The sequence below is a fragment of the Balaenoptera physalus genome (genome assembly GCF_965194825.1).
Source record: "Balaenoptera physalus genome assembly, chromosome: 21".
Taxonomy (NCBI): domain Eukaryota; kingdom Metazoa; phylum Chordata; class Mammalia; order Artiodactyla; family Balaenopteridae; genus Balaenoptera; species Balaenoptera physalus.
This window is the reverse complement of record NC_138902.1, coordinates 33,498,771-33,519,364: the sequence shown is the minus strand read 5'-3', so window position 1 is coordinate 33,519,364 and position 20,594 is coordinate 33,498,771. Positions and strand designations below refer to the sequence as shown.

General features: G+C 50.2%; 1 protein-coding gene and 1 long non-coding RNA gene across 5 annotated transcripts in view; one reads left to right on the top strand and one right to left on the bottom strand.

The window, feature by feature from the left end:
• The window catches only part of LOC309651369, a 112,031-nt gene extending 108,366 nt beyond the window's left edge, over positions 1–3,665 (top strand). The window contains exon 2 of the long non-coding RNA XR_014258076.1: positions 3,566–3,665. This is a non-coding gene — a long non-coding RNA (uncharacterized lncRNA). The remainder of the gene's footprint in view (positions 1–3,565) is intronic.
• DLGAP2 (DLG associated protein 2) overlaps positions 1–20,594 on the bottom strand; it is a 736,824-nt gene that overhangs the window by 649,771 nt on the left and 66,459 nt on the right. The window lies entirely within an intron of this gene.

Here is a 20,594-nt window from a genome sequence, read left to right as displayed (position 1 = left end):
AAGACAGCGGCCACAGGTGGACACAGCAGAGCAGCACTGAAGCCCCGATGTCCCGCAGAAGGCGAGCCGGTGCTCAGAGACGCCCCACGATCACGGGTAGACGCATTTAAAGGGCTTGACAGCGGATCAAATTAAACCCCGATTTTTCCGCAGGACTGACCCCCACCCAGAGGAAGCATCTGGGCACAAACCTCAGCTGCAGCTCCAGGCCCAGAGCGGAGGCCCCGGCTGGGGTGTCACAAACCACAGACACAGGGTGCCGTGCACAGTGGTCTCCCCGGCAGGTCAGCCAGACAGCAGAGCAGAGCTTCCATGCCAGCGATTACGGAGGACGAACGGTGACCGTCAGAGAGACCCCCCTCACACGCGCTCGGGCTGTGCCCTCGGGGGGCGTCTGAGGACGAGACAGGCATCCTCTTGAGGGGACTGTGAGTTCTACTGATTTCAGGCCCCTTAACTCAGAGGGGTGGACACACTCCAACTCACAACAGAATGAAGAAATTGTATCTGTGATCCCATGTTCTTTCCCAATGCTACGCCACCAAGGAACCACTTAAACTAGACAGAATCGCGCTGTGTAAGAGAGACAGAACGTGTCTGAGCTGATGAGACAAGCCGCATGCAGAGGCTGTGAGAGAGACGATGGACGGACAGAAGGAGAGAGAGACAGACAGATGGACAGACAGACAGACAGAGGGAGGGAGACAGACACACACAGAGGGAGACACACACAGAGAAACACAGGGAGACAGAGGGACACAAAGAGACAGTGACAGAGGGAGAGACAGATAGGCAGACAGAGAGACAGGGAAACAGAGAGACAGAGATAGATGGACAGATGGAGGCGGAGAGAGAGACAGACACAGGGACAGAGACAGAGAGACAGACAGAGGCAGAGAGACCAAGAGAGACAGAAGCAGAGACAGAGAGAGACAGAAGCAGAGACAGAGAGAGACAGAGACAGAAGCAGAGACAGAAGCAGGGACAGAGAGAGACAGAAGCAGAGACACAGACAGAAGCAGAGACAGAGAGAGACAGAAGCAGAGACAGAGAGAGACAGAAGCAGAGATAGAAAGAGATAGAAGCAGAGACAGAGAGACAGAAGCAGAGACAGATAGACAGAGAGAGAGCATGAATATAGACTTACTCTCAGCAAGTAACAGACACCAGTTATTTCCTCAGCAGTAAAAAGTTAGAACAAAATAAAGGGTCTAAGAAAAAGTCAAAAAATTAATGGGAAAGTTTCAAACAGTGAGGAGGAAGCTGAATGAAAACAGTTGTTGATAACCCTTTCCGAACACACTTTGGGGACACACTTTTTAAGGGGATTTCCACAGTAAAGCAGTGACCATGGGCCCACACAATGATACAGAAAATACAGATAAATTTTGAGGAAGAAATCCTGATAGATTTGAAAGGTACTAGGCAGCTAAGGATTAAGTACAAATGTCATTACCGGGTAAACGAGGTGTTTCTGTCGCAGAGAAACTGTCGGTCCACGGTTCAAAGGCTTAGGGAAGGGCAGGGGTCTACAGCAAGGTCATGAGCGTCGTCCGCCTAGGCCGCCCTGGGACGGCTACACGCCTGCACTTTGAGAAACCCCACCTCCCAGCAGCCAGTCACCCTGCGGAGGACACGATCAGATCCCACCCGGAAAGGTGCGCATGCCCCTCCCTGTGGGTCCCGGTGGGCAGCCCCATGGTTTTCCCCTGGGAAGGGGGGGGCACCCATTCCCTCTGAGGGGAAGCGCCCTCCCCGCACCCCCCTCGGTGGTCCCAGCAGGACCAGGAGAACATCCTGCTCATCAGAGAGGATGAACCCCACCCACACCCTAGACCTGGGGTGTCTCCTCCTTCGGGGGCACCCACCGCCCCTCACCTGCCTGGCACACGCAGGCCCTTCCCCTTGAGATCTCCGTGCACGAGCTCACCCCACACCCGCCCACCACCAGGTGCACACGCGGCACTTCATCCACGTGTCATGGCAACAGCAGGGGTCCAGTGTGCCAACCCCACTGATGTGACACCCAGGGGCCCTGTGCCACCTTGTAACACAGAAGGCACGTGACCTTCTCTGACCCTCACGACAACCAAGGGTGGGAACCACGCCCACGACTGGACAGGAGAAGTCAGGGTGGGGGAGCGAGACACGGTATGTCCACAGGAGCCCTGGCCGGGACCCCAACTCAGGTCCCTGACCTCAAGGAGCAGGGAGCCTCAGCGATGCCCTTGGCCCCCGGGAAGCTCCCCGTCCCCTCCACCTCGCGTGACAGCCAGGCCCAGCTCCCAGCCCCTCCCCCCAGCCGTGGGTCCCTCCTCTGCTCTTTACTCATCCCCCTCGTCCCTTCCTTAAAGTCCTTTTAGCCACTGTTCCCTTATTTCAAAAGCATCTTCAAGCTCTAAAGGTAAAACGGGAAAGCTAAGAAACTGCCTTTTGGTTACGGGGTAAAAGCAACCAGAGGTTGTGCAGGAAGTAGATAAATATATTATGGCGTTATCCTGTTCCTCGGGCTTTGACAAGCATAAAACGAGAGACAGAAACAGAGAGAGCGAGAGAGGGAGGATAAGATTGAGAATATCTCCCTTAACATCAGGCCAGAGGCGAGTTTAGGGTTTAGGGAGAGAACACGACTACTTAGTGCTACCGGCCCGTTGGGCAAACCCACAGTAACCAAAGTCTCTCACAAAGAAAGTAAAACTGACTATATTTAAGATAGAACACCAACAAGGACCTGCTGTACAGCACAGGGAATTCTTGCTCAGTATTCTGTAATAACCTAAATGGGGAAAGAATCTGAAAAAGAATAGATACATGTGTATGTATAACTGAATCACTTTGCTGTACACCTGAAACTAACACAACATTGTTAATCAACTATGCTCCAATATAAAGTAAAAAGTTTAAAGAAAGAAAGTAAAAACGCCAAAAACAAGAAGCATATGAAGGATCCAACATCTGAAGAAGCTGCTGAAATTCTCTGAGTCAAGAATTATTTGAGGTTCTCCGTCCAAGGCAGCAGATCCAGGGTTCAAGCCTGTGCCTGTTACAGTCATAACAAGACCGTCCATCCTTGGGGACACTAGGGTTTATACGATCCCAAATCATACAGTCACAGTATTAAGTATCTGTGTTTATTATTCCTTCTGGTCTTGCGCTTATGTGCCCTGGTCATTTCATAAAGATAATAACTTAATATTTTTCTTTTATATATGGCTGTCTAATTTATAGAACCTCTTTAATGAGAAGAGTGACAAGCATAAAACTGTAATTGAACAGGGAAGCTTTCTGTCTCACTTAACGATGGCTACAGAAAGCAGAGCTGTTTGATCAATCACGATTTCTCTGCATAAAAAGTGCCTAAGAGGGCTTCCTTGGTGGCGCAGTGGTTGGGAATCTGCCTGCCAATGCAGGGGACACGGGTTCGAGCCCTGGCCTGGGAAGATCCCACATGCCGCGGAGCGACTGGGCCCGTGAGCCACAACTACTGAGCCTTCGCGTCTGGAGCCTGTGCTCCGAAACAAAGAGAGGCCGCGATAGTGAGAGGCCCGCGCACCGCGATGAAGAGTGGCCCCCGCTTGCCGCAACTGGAGAAAGCCCTCGCACAGAAACGAAGACCCAACACAGCCAAAAATAAATAAATAAAGTGTAAAAAAAAAAAAAAAAAAGTGCCTAAGAGAAAGAAAATGAAATCGATCAACTAAAACCGCAGCATGTGCCACAGGAAACACTGAGGAGTACAAAACGACGTACAGGGAAGAAGTTACAACCGATTCCTGTCTGTGCGTCATCTTTGCCTATAGAGCACGAATGCCTCCGCCTCCGGCCTTGTGTTACCTCTTTTCCTTTTGAGCTTGAAGCTGCTTTTGAAATAAAGAGGACAATGGCTGAAAGGATGTTAAGGAAGGGAAAGGGGGAATGAGTAAAGATCAGAGACGGAACCACACCCCCAATCACAAGGGAATCCGCCGTGCTCCCAGGGTGAGCACACAACCCAGACCTGCTCCGTCAGTGCAGCCCGCTCCCGACCGCGGCTACCAGCTACTAGTCAGGATGTGCCCGCTACTCAGTGACCGAAGGACAGTCAGCGTACGGTTTTCCTGGGGCGACCAGACGTGATGGGGGTGGTGAGGCTGCAGCAGCCACGGGCTCCCCATGGAGAAGGCCGCCTGAGAGACGCACCGCAGCCTGGAGCCGGGTCAGAACTGGAGAGAGAACCACACCCCAAGGCCACCACTGGAGCCCTTAGATCCTGCTGCCAACGACACGATCCCATCAAGTCCCCGAACATTTGTAAACCACAGTGAGCTGAGCATCTGGCACTTGTAACCAATTGAGTGAGCTACTATTCTAGCCCAGGAAAATGTTGCCTGGCATCTTCTTCCGGTTCTAAGATAACATCTTACGCCCGGTTTTCCAAGGGGTTTCCAAATGCTCTTGGTAAAGATCATATGCAAAGGAAATTAGCAACAGAGAGCATTCTTCTTCAAAATGGAAGAACTAGAAGGGAAAACTCAGCAGGAACTAATAGACCAGGATGAAATCTGCACGCAGTTTCCCACAGATACATGAATATAAGTGTTGGTAAGATTCCCAGATTGGATCATGTCCCAACAAACAAGAAAAGATTAGGCCGCAGGGGTACATAGGACCCTGGAAACTACAGGTGATTTGGGAGTTCAAGACCACGGACACAGGACAACCCTCCTGTGAGCTGGGATGTGCCTGACTTTGGGTCTGGGTTGTATTTCAGGGAAGATCTTTCGAGAAGGCGAGAGTCGAGGAAGACGTAAAAAGTGTGGTGAAGGTAGCAGGTGACGAGCATCCCCAATCCAAAGACACCTCCTCAGCAAGGACTCTGAAACAGCCTCGTAGCTGATCATAAAAACGGCTTCCCTGGAGCTCAGCTACTGCCCGGAAGGAATGAGAATTTGGGAGGATGATGGGGAGTAGGGAGGAAAAGCTACGGTTTTCCCTTCTCAGACTTACACTCCTGATACAACGTCACAAAAAATCTCACTGTGAGGCATTATAAGAGGGAAAAAAGCAACTGCAGGCAGTTGCCATTTACTTAGGGGCAGGTCACTCCCATTGCAAGTGACTTGAGGAAGGATCTGGGGCTTTAAAAAGTGAAGATGAGTCGACATAAATTAGTGCAGGACAATCAGTGTCCTTTCTGGATGACTTAAGCTGAATTAGAGTGAAAACATCATAGGAAAGTTTCATATATCTTGAGGGGATGAGAAAGGAAATAATTAACTTTGCACCTTCAAATATTCTCATGTTAGAATTTTGCTGGCGAAAGTACGGGCTGCTGAGCCACGCACTGGAAATTACAAAACACAGAGCAAATTCTAATATGTCCACCCTGTCCTTTGTCACTACGTCCCTGACAAGACACGGGAATAGGAAGGTGATATCAGAGGACCAGTCACTCTGGGGCGTGTCTGATGCAGAAAGATGTGTGTGGTCCAGTGACGGCTCCCACGGGCAAAGAGCAGAGAACAGGAGCTCGCGCTGAACACGCCGAGGGCCCGGGGGACCCGAGACCCCCCCCAACTGAACACGCGGAGCCCATATTGGCTCACCTTCCTTCCCACTTACAGGAGAGTCTGAGAACTGGACACACAGCATCGAAGAGGGTAAAGAGCAAGCAGTTTCCCTGGAAATCCCAGAATCTGAATGAAAATAGCCTTCAAGGAGTCCTCGAGAACAGGGCGACCTCACACAATTCAATGATCTGTTATTAACAAACACACGATCCTCTCTCCTGCTTTGAAAGACTCTGCGGTAAGAACCTCTTGCAGCAGTTCTGGAGCTCAGTCTACTGCAACGTAGATGCTGGCCTCCTGTTCTCACTGCCTTTTAGATTCCCCATCCGCACCCCTCCTAAACCAGCAAGAAAAGGCAGCGCTACACTCACGTCGGAGCTGCAGGTGGAACGTATGCAGTGGATCCATCTCTTTACCCATAACTGAACTTCAGATTTCTCCTAAAGGTCCTTGAGTGGTACTTCCTTCCCAGAGCTAGCAAAACACTAATTTCCATTCAACAGTGCAGCACAAATATAATACGCTCGTTCGTTATGTTCACCACTCTCAGCGTAAGTCCTGCAAAGTGGGAACACGAGATTCTAGGGAAAATGCACTTTGCTGCTGAAACAGAAAAAAGTCCCTGTGGCTCAAGTATTTCTGCTTCCCAGGGAAGGCTAATACTTTGAACCAGCCTCTTGATACTAATTGCACCTTGTGATTTGAGTTTTATAAAAGAAAGAATTGACAACTAACTTCAGAAGAAACAAAGTTCTGAGTGTGTGTCTTACATAATCCCTCTCCAGCAGCCAGGCCCCTGGTAACAGCCGAGTCGGCTCTGACCGAACAGTCACTAAGCCTTCTGGCCCTGTTTCCTCGACCACATGAGTCGGCTGAGAGGCCTCAGAGGTCCCTCTCACTTTCAACCAATAAATACTGGATGAAAGATTATACATCTGTGCAGAAGTTATAAAAACGAGCCACACGTAGATGCTATTTTTTTAGAGTTTACATACATACCGAGGGATAGCCATGAGCAAAAATCAACTACAATATAAGGAAAACACTTTAATTCTATGGGGCGAGATGGGGTGAAATGCAGTGCGGACTCCCAGACGGGAGAACTGACGCCAAGCTGGAGAAGCGAGGAAGGATCCCTGTGAAGGAGGGGGGTGCCCGGGCTGGACCTGCTGGGACTTGAGGGCGATGTCGGGGGTGGGTGTCCCGGGGCTGTAGTGGAGCAAGGGAGTCAGAGAGACCGTTAGTGTTGGGTTTGGCTGCAGCACGGGGTGCATGAAAGGGAACAGAAAAAACGAGAGCGGCTGGATCAGCCCCTGATCTGCAGACCCGGGAAGAGCAGGCTGAGAAGCCGGGACTTGGCTTTGAGGCAGTGGGGACCACGCCACTGCCTTCCTGAGCAGGGAAAGGCCAGATGGAGCCGCTCTGGGAAGGGTCTCCGGGGCCCCCAAATATGGTGGAATCAGGGGCACGACAGGAAGCAGCCAGTTGCACTGGATCGGGGGACGATGGACACAAGGCCAGAAGCGGGGTCAGCACCGGTGCGGGTCTCAGAGGCAGGAGGAACACGCCCACCCCCACGGCCGCAGCGTGGACGGTGCGGGGACAGGAAGACACGCCTCTCCCGCTGGCCCTTCCCTCCTGGGGGGCGGGGCAGAGCAGGTGGTCCTGGGCCCCCGGGCTCCCAGCAGTGCCCGCTAAGCTTCCAGGCAGGGCGGGCCACCTCCACCCTCTCGGGCCACGGTCACTGCACCGGGCCACACCCTCTGGCACGATTCCAGAATCTAGGGGCCTGAACACCCCACACAGCCCGGACAGCAGCCCATGAGCCAGGGCCACGAGCCTGTCACCCGCCGGCCAGCCTCTGCCCTCTGAGGACCCCCCCCCGCCCCCCAGCACTGCTCGAACGGTCACTTTTCTCTGCCCTTCTCTGGCCTCTCCTCACCCCCCTCACGCCGTTCAGAGCATCTAGAGCCCCAACAGGCCCCGGACTTGCTGCCACACACCCTCTGTCTCTTTCTGCCCTGTGTGCTTCTCCCTTTCTGGACAGTCTGAATTTATAACCCTAACAACCCCTGGACACAAGACTCCAGCTGCACTTCACCCTGCTTGCAGCTGTGGACGCCCTCGTTCTCCGTTCACTTCTCTCCAAGGAGGAAGGGTCGGCCCCAGGGTGACCATGGGTTCCAGGGGGTTGACTCGATCTTAGAAGTTACAATGGTTCGTGACCCCTCCCTGACCAAAGGCCGCAGCACGGAAGCCGATATCCAGTGTGTCTGTGGGGCTGGAAGCCCACAGCAGCGGGTGCCGACTGGGGGAGAAGCTCCTTAGAGGGGTGATGGTAAAAAAACATTGAGAAACAACCTTCCATCGGCTGTGAGCTCCCCCCATGGTGAATTTCACCCTCAAAGGCACCCCCAGTGTTTAACCCAGAGCTGGACCCAGGGTAAGGGCTGAAAACGTTCAGACTGTCCGCTCTCCTGCCCCCACACCACCACAACCACACGACCACACCGCGTGACCACGTGACCACACCACCACACACCACATGACCACGAGACCACACACCACACCACCATGTGACCACGAGACCACACCACCACCAGACCACACGACCACACAAATGTGACCACGAGGCCACACGACCACGCACCATGTGACCACGAGACCACATGACAGAGGCAGAGGGACACGTGTGGCCCCAGAGCCGGAGAGAGAGGTGCAGACACAGCTGCGGTGGAGACCAGGCCCCAGAGGCCCGCTGTGGGACAACTGTCGCGGATGGAAAACAGGTGCAGGAAACTGCGAGGAGACAGCAAGGAGCCTGCGTCCCAGGGTCCCCAGACGGGATGGCCGCTGCGCAGGCCCCAGACGTGTGGAAGAGCGCTCGCACGCCTGACTTTTCACCGAGGTGCCCAGGTATGGAAGGGGCACCCCCAACAGCTCGCATGATGTTCGCATTTATGTTCCACTTTACTTAAGGCAAGAGTTGCAGCCTGCAGAGTTTTCCATGAGACTAAGACCCATGGGGTCTTGTGAAAATCCTACAGTCCTCAGTTTCTCTTTAAAAAGGAGACAATATGCATCTAGAAATCAAGATTATAAGACTCGTTGTCAAATTATTCAAATTATTTCCTCTTGTAGATGCCCTTTGCTAGATTATTTTCTTAAACAGCTTCATTAATAAAGATATATTAATAATAATTACAACTTAATGGCTGCTTACTATGGGTCAGAACTATACATATTAACCACCAAACATGCACCCAGAATTCTGTGATGTGAGAAGAAAATTCCAGAAGAGATGGTGCAGGAGGCCAGGCTGGTTACCGTTTATTTGGGTGCCGTGACCTGTGGACGAGCAGAAAATCAAAGGACTCTGGGGAGAGGGGTTAATGGGAAAGGATTCAGGGAAACCATAAATCCTGATCGTTAAGGAGTATTAGGCTTCCCGTGGGTGACAAGAAGCAGGGAGGGTCACCCAGGAAGGGGGGGGGGCACACAGAGGGGACAGGCACGGCTCCCAGCCAGCCACCAGGGCAGAAAAGAACAGAACCCCACCTACGAGAGGCAGGACCACGTACTTTAGTCTCAACAAACATCACCAATGCCCTCCGCACAACCCACACTGAGAAACACACATGCTTGCACACACACAGACATGCATGCAGACCTGTACGGGCGCATACACACATGCACACCTGCAGCCCTGCACACACGTGCATAGACACATGCACACCTGCAGCCCTGCACACGCTTGCATACACACATGCACACCTGCAGCCCTGCACACACGTGCATAGACACATGCACACCTGCAGCCGTGCACACACACATGCCTACACACATGCACGCCTGCAGCCCTGCACATACACGCAGGCACACAGACGCACGCACAGGTTCCCCTACTGTGGACACCAAAGAAGGCGTCCTGCCAAGTGACTCTCAGTCTCTACCTTGAGGGGCAGCAGGACAATGGGCCCGCCCAGCTGGGGGGTGACGGCTCCGTCCCCGGCGGACGTCAGGTGCTGCACCGTGCGGGCAGGGCTGTGGGCCCCTGGGTGGCGCCTGCATGGTCATATACAGCCGTCGGACTCGGGGCATCAGGACTAAACGGGCGTTAAAGATCCTTCCACTGGGCCTCTCCAACGAACCTACTTCTTGTCTCTGAAGAAACACTCCCGCTGCACAGCTACCCTGAAGAACTCCAACAAGTCAGGAACCTTCGAAACACTGGCCCACAGACGTCCTCGCTCAGGCCGGGGCCTCTGCGTGCCTCAAGCCTGAGAACAGCACGGAGAGATCCTCAGAAGGGCGACTGGGCGTGTCGGGCAGACGAGACTCGAGCAAGCAGGCACCCAGAACAGGGTAAGGTGGCCTCCTTTAAAAAGTGGCCCCATTTTAAAACTTTTTAAAATGTCATCCAACAGTGCGGTCTTATCAATGTGCTTCTTCCATGTAAGCACTGCAGAGGCCTTAATTAAAGCAAGTAGAAATGCTTATCCAATTACAGTAATTATAACATTAATTCGTAATATTTAAGCCCTTTTAATAATCCAAAGCGAGTTCACAGTCAGTAGCAAGTGTTTGATACGCATCGTTAGTAAAATGCATTTTTGCCAAGGATGCCACATCATCCCGTGGACTTTGCTAGGAACGTGAGCCAGCAGGAAACAGAGCATCAGGTAAGCTGCCCTCGCCCGTTGCCAACCTAGTTTCCAGTTCCCAGCTTAGCCCACCTCAGGTGCACCTCATTCTTCCATCCTGCCGCTCACTAATGAAGCCCCGCTTTCCCACGAGACTTACCCTCCACACCTCCCCCCGCCACCCGCCAGCCAAGCTCACACCCTTCAGGGCCCTGGTGCCTCCACAGCCCCACTCGCTAGACACGGGCTCAGGGCAGTAACTGCTCAGGAAGGGAAGGGGCCCAGCATGGGGTGGAACATCTAGAGAAGGTTCTGCGCCAGCTCCCGGAAGCTCCCCACGTTCGTAGGGAGGAAACCAGCTCACCCCAAAGAACGCCTGTGGGTAGGGACCTCCAGGGATCCTGTAACCCAACTCACATCAAGCTGCCTCCAGTCTCCTGAAATTCTAGGTCAGAACACACAACCAACCTCAAGACTCTCAGGAAAATATCCAGTGGGAAGCCCATCTGTAAACATTTACCTCCAGGGTCAACAGAAACAAGCACCTATTGTTTGCTGGGCCTTGGGTGCACCCCCTGCCAGGCCCTGAGCGGAGCTGGGCCGGAGTTGGGAGAAAGGCGGGACCCAGGCCCCGTCGGGAAAGCCTTGGAGGTGACAGACGAGAGCCTGACGCAGAAACCACCACATGAAAACGTGGCAGGGCCCCCAGGACACCAAGTGTCGGTGAGGGTGTGGTGTGCCTGGAACTCTCGGCGTTGCTGGATGGGACATAAGAAAGTGCGACATGCAGAGGACTGCATGCATTTCTCTAAAAGTTAAACCCACAAGCGTGGCCCAGCAGCTCCTCTCCCAGTATTTACCCAAGAGAAATGAAAACCTATATCCACAGAATGGCCCACCTCATCCACGAAAGCCAAACGCTGGTAACGACCCACAGAGATGGGACAAACAACGCCGTGGTCCGTTCGTGGTCATACAATGGTGTCCTCACCAGTAATAAAAGGAAACGGCTATTGACTGGCGTTCAACAACATGAAAAAATCTTAAATACATTATGTTGAGTGAAAGAAACCAAACACAGTAAAGTACAATCTGTACGGATCCATTTTGTTGTCAAGAATAGGCAAAACTACTCTGTGGTGACAGAAGTCGGAAAGTAATTGTCTCTGGGGACCTCTGGGAGGGGGCACTTCCTAGAAATGGGTACAAAGGAGGTTTCTGGGGTTGTGGTCTCTATTGTGCTTGGGAGGGTAGTTACGTGGTTATGTACAACTGTCATATTCACTACCGGTCCATTTTATTGCATGTAAATCACTCCTCAGTAAAAACTTATGAAAGAAGTGATGTCAGGTGTCCCGATGGGAATTAACTGAAGCTCAAGACAGTGCCTGTAGACAGGCGCTGGCAGTTAGTGGGGGCTTCACAGACAAAGGGCCCCTTACCCGTGCTTGAAAGGGAACAAAAAGGGCCAGATTAGTTGTTGGGGAGCATTTGATGCCACGAGGCTTTAGGGGGAGGGAAGGTGGTCCCAGGAGAGAGACCTGGGGGAGGGCCGTGCGGGGTCCAGCAGGGAGCAGGCGAGGGGGCGGGGCCGGGAGGGGAGCTGAGCACCGGGCATCTGCGGCTGCAGAACTGGGCAGGGGTCAGGGGTCAGGTCGCGGAAAGACTTACAGGTCGTGCCAAAGGGGTCTCAATTCCCCTACTGGAGGCTGGGAGCTGGCGAAGGATTTTAAACAGGGGAACGAGGTGATCGATCAGGCCTGTGCTTTCGTGAAAGACAGATGAGGTGGCCCTGAGACCACTGCAGAGGAATCCGCTCGGACTGAAACAGTGACCAGAGAAAAGCAGTGAGGGCTGAGCCAGGGCAGTAGCTCTAGGGATGAAGCAGCAGCAGGAGGGACAGCTCTCCCTAGATCCCTAGACATCACATTAAAGGTTTCTAAATGGTGCTTAAAATCAAGAAAGAATCCAACCAGCTGCACAGAAATCCTGAGGATTTCCTGAAAAGCAGAGGTCAGTTTGGACGGCTGGTGGGCCACGCGAAGTGGCGAGAAAGTGGCCGTGAGGACGCAGAGAGCAGGCGGGTCCCGGGCAACACAGCTCCTCCTCACTGTAGGGGTCCCCGGGCCTGAACTCACCTACTTTGTTCAGGCTCAAGTTACAGCGCTATTCGCCATCAAGTTCAGTGGGAACAGATCAACAACAGATATCAAATAAGGTGTCTTTCAACAGACACACACGTAAGACAAGGTCTAACCGGCTGATGGAAACGTGACGTGAGTCCGCTGATTCCAAGTCTACAGCGGCTTCACAGAGCACAGCCATCAAAGGAGGAAACGCACACAGGCTCCCTAAACAGTCGCCCCTCCCTGGGGTGCTGTGCTAGGGCATGGGCTGCTGGGCCTCTCCCCAGGCTGCCCAGAGGGCTCCAGGGCGGCCCGTCAGCCGCCACGACCCAGGACCCACCCAGCACGGGTCACTGTCACGGCACACGTGGCAGACGGTTCTGCTGACTCAGGTCCGGGGAATGATTCCGGTTGTTAGAAACAGTTCCTGCCATCAGGCCCATGGGATTTCAGAAGCACAGATGGACAGAGGACCCGGATCATTCAGCGCGAGGACGTCACGCCATGAGGACAGGACACCCAATTCAACCAACAGAAAGAGAAACAGAGAAGCAGCCCTCGTGACACCAACGTGGTGACAACAGGTGGCAGGAAGCACTGTGCCAAGTTCTGTGGAAAGGTCTGAATAGAGGCGTCGGAAATGAAAACATAATAATCATGATAAAACAGGAGGAGAGGCTGGGGACGCCGAAGGGCAGTTACTGAGCTGCAGGGCAGGCGAGGCTTCCACTGGAAAACCGCACACGATGCGGGGTTTGACAAACACGAGGTGACAGGCAGGAGGAATGACTCCAGGACCCGATGCCTATCCAACAGGACTCGCAACGGGAGACCAGAGAGAGCAGGGAGGAGGAGAAGACAGAGAGAAGACAGATTCCCGAACACAAAGGGAAAGCGGCAGCTGGAGCTTGAAGGCGCCCGAGGGCAGCAGGAGACAAGACACAGAGCAGGACTCCAGCCAGGACGGCGGGGGCACAGCCCCGTGAAACTCCGAAGATCAGATCAGATCAGGGCGGGAAGGGCGCAGGTCACCCATGAAGAAGAAAGACGAGGAGGTGCAATCAGACCTCAGGCACATGGCCGTGGCTGTGAAGGGTAATGACTGAAGTTTCATTCCAGCACTCAGTAAAATTAGATTTTACGTGGGAATAAAATATTTTTAGTCACCGAAGGACTCTGAAAGCTTTCCCACTCACAGATGTTAACAAAGGCCCTCTCCAGAAGACAGACGCCAGCAAAGTGAAAAATGAATAAAAATTAAGAAGGAGACACGGGAGAAGAGCCAGCGGCAGATGAAGCCGGGAAGGAGGCGCAGGGCACGGCGGACAGGCCGCGGCCGGGCCGGAATGTCCGGCTGAGGGTCACTGGAACTGAGGCTCAAATAAAATTATGTTAAGTATGCTCAACCTCACCAGTGATCTTGGAATTTTAATTAAAACAATGGTATGACAACTCTTCATCAGAGCAGAAATCGTAGAAGGTGGATAAAATTCAAACTGGTAAACACTTTACCCATCAAAGTCATAGGCATGAATATTCATTGATTCAGCAATTCCACACATTCACAAAGATGAGTATGCAAGGTTGACTACTATAGCATTGCTTATTCTAGGAAGAAAAAAACCAGAAACGACCTACATGCCCATCACCAGGGGAATGGTTAAGCAGATCACAACACATCCACACTACAATGCGCTGTGCAAATAAGGCCGGGAAGGAAAGGCGGCTAAAGAGACGTGACAACTAAATGTAACTCTGATCCTCACCTGGAGTCTGTACAAAAGAGAAAAAGGCGATAAAAGACATGATTGGGTCAATTGACAAAACTGGGGTGTGGGTGGTACCTTAGCTAAACACACTGTATGATGTAAAGTTGACACTGATCCCTGTACTGTGACTGTGGACTGACTATCCCTATTTCTGAGAAACACGTACTGAAGGATCTAGAGGTGACCTGCAAGGACATTTGCCACTTACGCTCACGTGGTTCACAAAAAACATACAGTATATGTGAGCTGGTGTGCAGAGAAAGGAGCGTGACAAAACAGTGACAACGGGTGAATGTGGGTGAGATGCGATGGGTGTCTCTCTACTGTTCCTTTCTTGAAATTTTCCTCAGTTTGAAATTAAAAGGTTTGAAATAAAAAGGTCTCTTTAAAGGAATAAAGTAGATTTTTATGCACATACATTAAAATGGAAAGCTGTTTGGCACATTAAGTGAGAAAACTAGCTGGAGAATACAATGCACAGCACGATCTTATTTATGTTAGAAATCTACACAGGGACACAAATATACATTCATAATGGATATACAGTTATTCGTACAAGTACAAAAAGACGCAGTTACATCTAGGGAGGATGAGAACTTGGGGGGCTTAGAAATTTTGCATTCAACTGTGAATTACCTGGAGTATTTTCAAATCTCTTAAAAACATACTCTTTGTTGAACTGTTTTCACTTGACAACACTGGCGGGAGGGGGGAGAGATGAAGACTGTGGCGAAGGTGATGACCCCGGATGCCCCCAGCTTTTCACTGCACGGGACCAGCTGGTCACACGCTCCCAGGATCAGGAGTGGAAGCGTCATTCACTCAGAAAACATGCAAAACGCCAACGACGGTTCCGTCGCGGTGCTGGGATTACAACTGATCGTTGCATTCTTCTTTGTACTTTTCAGTACCCTCCAAGTTTTCTACAATGCGCTTGTATTACTTTGAAAATTGGGCAAATTATACAGAGTTTATATATATAACGTAATATATCATCTAATTAAATCTCCAACGTTAATTGTAACAAAGGATGGTTCAAAAGCATGTGTCAAATGAAGGTGAAAAAGTGGAGAGAGCAAGCCGGGCTTTTTCCCCAGAAAGAAGTAGGGAAATGGGGAAGCGCATTGCTGGCTTCCTGGTAGCAGAGGCCACATGCAATTCTGTTGCAAGAGGGGGTCTGTCCAGAGTCTACCCTGGGCATTGGGGTAAACCTACCACCCAGGCCTCCTGGGTTTTCCTCCCCCAGGTGCCACGCAGGTGCCCAGGCATCCCGACACTCACGCTCTCGCGTTCATAAAGTATCTTTATCTTTCACAGACGAAAACCACGAAGGAGCAGGAACAGAGAACTTCAGCACTCGAGGGTAGGAAGTGGAACTAAATCATACGTGTCACCGACTCGGCCTCTTTGCAGTTGGTCACGTCATCCCCACCCCACCGTCACTTTCCCTTCATCCGTCCTCTCGTTCCTGGACGTCCAGGCCACCCTTCACTCACTGCCCTGGAAACACAGCCTCGGAGCCCCCCCGGGAACAAATGTCCCCCTCTCCCCTTCCCGTCCAGTCCTGTCATTCTCTGAGGCCCTGACAGATCCAAACTCCCCCGGGACCCGTGAAAGGGACCCTTCCTCCTTCATGACCTTCCATCCCATGGCCCCAGCAGGGGGGAGCAGCCCAGACCCCAGGGGGTGGTCTGTGGTCATCACCACCATCCCGGCTGGGGGGCTCTCAGTCCCCAACTTCCACGGGAGGAAACGGACCGCCGGCCACACCACTCGTTCCAGACAGACCTCAGGGTCATATCCCGGGCCAGCTGCCCCGGCAGGCCTGTGCTCCCCTCCCACAGCCGGACGAGGAGGCCCGGGCCTGCAAGACCCTGACACCCCTGTAAGGATGCCCTGAAGCCAGAACGTCCGACCCACAAGCAGCAGACTGAGGGTGGGCGCAGAGGCTCCCCGAGGCGGGTCCGAGACTGGGGCCCGAGTCTCGTTTGTGCCCCTTGGGATGGACCTCCCTGCGGCCTGAGCCAGGGAGAGGCAGCCGGAGCCGGGCAGGGGTGGGGGTGGGAGGGCCGGGGGGTCACCAGGGCCCCGAGGGGGCAGGACGAGACGGCACTGCACCTGCAACGCCAGGACGTCATCCAGAACACGCTCGACTGGAGAGAGAACCACAGCCAAGGTCTGTTCCCTCTTCCCCACATCAGGGGTCACGCCACAGCGATCAAGAAATAAGGTGCACATGGCGCCGGGCCTCAAAGATGCTTGCCCCTGGATTTTTATAGTATCTGGGGGAAATATTACACAACCTTGCACGTTTTCAAATTGGCATCTAATATTCTCCATAAATTCAAGTGTCAAAGGATGTAAAAACTGGTATAATTGACATTGGACATTTTGAGAGAAAACTCATGTCACACGTATCAGCTGGAGTCTAAATGCTGTACAGACTTGATACCAACCATCATCCACGTAAAAACACGTGAGCAAGCTGGTCTCTGATGGTCTAAAGCACTACATCTCTCATTTTTGTTCTTAAATTCTCATATTCATCCCACCCTCCCCACAGAACTGAATCCTGCTCAGACACAGATTTAGGTTCAAAAGGCTGCTTTCCCTCTTTCTCAGCAGGCGTGCACACACACATATATACATGTATGTATATAAAGTCAGAAATGTATTGTTCAATTTTATGTGACATAAAGATTGCAAATAATAATTTCCACCTGACTAAATTTTCATTACTCTTAGACTTGCATAATTGACCCAAAAATAGAAATATATTATAAATTTTGATGAATGAGTATTTTTTTTTGGCCACACGGCTTGAGGGATCTTAGTTCCCTGACCAGGGATTGAACCCGGGTCCTTGGCAGTGAGAGTGCAGAGTCCTAACCACTGGACCACCAGGGAATTCCCTGATGAATGAGTATTAAATATTAACATTTAAAATTTAATTGGGGGCTTCCCTGGTGGCGCAGTGGTTGGGAATCTGCCTGCCAATGCAGGGGACACGGGTTCGAGCCCTGGTCTGGGAAGATCCCACATGCCACGGAGCAGCTGGGCCCGTGAGCCACAATTATTGAGCCTGCGCGTCTGGAGCCTGTGCTCCGCAACAAGAGAGGCCGTGATAGTGAGAGGCCCGTGCACTGCGATGAAGAGTGGCCCCCACTCGCCACAACTAGAGAAAGCTCTCGCACAGAAACGAAGACCCAACACAGCCATAAATAAATAAATAAATAAATAAATAATAAAAAAGAAGCTTTAAAAAAAAAATTTAATTGGAAATGCATCTCCATGAGATAGAGATTTTTTCCCAATCATTAGTGTGTCTACTGATAAATATTACTTTTTAGTGAAGGAAACAGTTCAGCATCAATGACTTTTTCAACAGCTATAAGTACGGAGAAACTTACATTAACAAGTGGGTGACAATGTAACAAGCACCTTGTTATGGCAATGACCCTCAATTCACCATCAAAAATATCTTTGTTAATTAGCTACCAACTCTATTTTATCCTCTTTCAATTATGTTGAAAGCAGGTAAGGAGACACCAAAAATAATTTGTACCTACTCATTAGAGCCATTAACTTTGTCAACGTCAACACTGCTATCTTTCCCCTGATGGCCTCTCCTACCCGGCAACACGCCGAGATTCAGGATGACAGGTGCAGACCTTGCCTTTACGAAGTGGGAGAAAGGTGGAAATGAGACCAGAGGAGAAAAGAGAGGTTCAAGCGTAACAAACACTTTCTTAGATTAATATGTTTTAGGGAAAAAAGCACATATGAAACTTACAATCAGGAAATTAATTTCCTTAAAACGCTCTCATCGTGTTCTCCATAAAAAGCCTGATGCACTGACAGAAGGAGCACCTCATTTTGAAGACACTGAATTAAGATAAAGAAATAACACAAATTCCCTTTCCTACCTAAAATGTCAAGAATGTATCTGCCTTTTGCACTCAGCTTTGTAAACTCAGAAAACAGTCCCAGTGATATTTCCCCATGTACACAAGCTCATGAGATTACTTTAAAAATATGAAAACCATACTAAACCAAGAAAAATGACAGATGCTCACGTGCCTCTTAACCCCCTGAACCGTGTTCTCCCGCTAGAAAGAGCTGCAAACCACCTTCTGCAGCGTTTCTAAGCAATTCAGTCTCAAACAGCAGCAGGCAGAGGCACACGTATTAACACCTGGGGACGTTTCAGGAACCGTTTGCAAGCAGACTTAAAATCTACCTTGGGGGCTTCCCTGGTGGCGCAGTGGTTGAGAATCCGCCTGCCAATGCAGGGGACACAGGTTCGAGCCCTGGTCTGGGAAGATCCCACATGCCGCGGAGCGGCTGGGCCCGTGAGCCACAATTGCTGAGCCTGCGCGTCTGGAGCCTGTGCGCCGCAACAAGAGAGGCCGCGATAGCGAGAGGCCCGTGCACCGCGATGAAGAGTGGCCCCCGCTTGCCACAACTGGAGAAAGCCCTCGCACAGAAACGAAGACCCAACACAGCCATAAATAAAATAAATAAATAAATTTTTTTTAAAAAAGCCACACAAAAAGATAGGCATACAATATTAAGTAAAAGGATGTATTTAAAAAAAAAAAAAAAATCTACCTTGGTCACAGGGTTCTTTCACTGTTAAACTATTTCCTAGAAAGATCACAGTCTTCAGGGTAACCCAAGTGACTTGGGCAACTTTACTTAACCCTGCAATAACTGATGACTCCTTCCAACTGTCCGGGACATCGTGCTGTCATAGTTCAACTTTCCCGGATAAGATGGGCAGTCACGCACAATGTCTGAGCCACAGGTGTGCGTTGAGATGTTTGGGGTGAATACCTATGGCTTGTCATGTATAGTTGACAGCACCATGAGAGGTGAAGGGGATCTGGGGTGCCCTTGAAATCCCCTGAGGAGGGCTTGTACTTGAGGACATGGAGAGGAGGAAGGGTAAGCTGGGACGAAGTGAGAGAGTGGCATGGACATATATACACTACCAAATGTAAAATAGCTAGCTAGTGGGAAGCAGCTGCATATCACAGGGAGATCAGCTCAATGCTTTGTGACCACCTAGAGGTGTGGGACAGGGAGGGTGGGAGGGAGACACAAGAGGGAGGGGACATGGGGATACATGTAGACATACAGCTGATTCACTTTGTTATACAGCGGAAAGTAACACAACATTATAAAGCAATTATACTCCAATAAAGATGTTAAAAAATAAAAAAAGAAATGAAAAAAGAAATAGTTCTAAACCAGAAATATTCTAAGTTAGGCATGTGATTGGCAGATATAAGTTCATGCTCAAAGAGCCCTCAATTACCTTGACATATAAACTATAACTTCAGGTTTCAACGTGTTGATTGGAATTTTCTGTAACAGTAATGTAACCCAAATTTGTTTGGGTTTGTTTCTCAAGTCTTTTTATGAATAATTAAAATATTTTTTTGAGCATTAAAATTAAGCAGTGCATGATCTACAGATCCAATGCAATCCTTACCAATATACCAATGGCATTTTTTTCACAGAACTAGAACAAATAATTTTAAAATGTCTATGGAAACACAAAAGACCCTGAATAGCTAAAACAATCTTGAGAAAGAAGATCAGAGCTAAAGGAATCACACTCCCTGACTTCAGACTATACTACAAAGCAACATTAATCAAAACAGTATGGTACTGGCACAAAAACAGACACATAGATCAATGGATCAGGATAGAGAGCCCAGAAATAAACCCACATCTATGGTCAATTAATCTACAACAAGGCAACAACATACAATGGAGAAAAGTCAGTCTCTTCAATAAGTGGTGCTGGGAAAACTGGACAGCTACATGTCCATGACATCAATTAGAACACTCCCTAACACCATATACAAAAATAAACTCAAAATGGATTAAAGACCTAAATGTAAGACCAGACACCATGAAACTCCTAGAGGAAAACAGGCAAATCCCTCTTTGACGTAAACTGTAGAGATTTTTTCTGGATCTGTGTCCTAAAGCAAAGGAAATAAAAGCAAAAATAAACAAATGGGACCTAATTAAACTTAAAAGCTTTTGCACAGCAAAGGAAACCATTAACAAAATAAAAAGACAACCTATTGAATGGGAGAAAATATTTGCAAATGATATGACCAGTAAGGGGTTAATATCCAACATATATGAAGAGCTCATACAACTCAACATCAAAAAAAAGCCAGTTAAAAACTGGGTAGAAGACCTGAATAGACATTTTTCCAAAGAAGACATACAGATGTCCAACAAGCACATGAAAAGATGCTCAACATCGTTAATCATTAGGGAAATGCAAATCAAAACCACAATGAGATGTCACCTCACACTTGTCAGGATGGCCATCATCAAAAAGAACACAAATCACAAATTTTAGAGAAGATGTGGAGAAAAGGGAACCCTCCTATACTGTTGGCTTGAATGTAATTTGGTGCAGCCATTATGGAAAACAGTATGAAGTCTCCTTGAAAAACTAAAAATAGAGTTGCCATATAA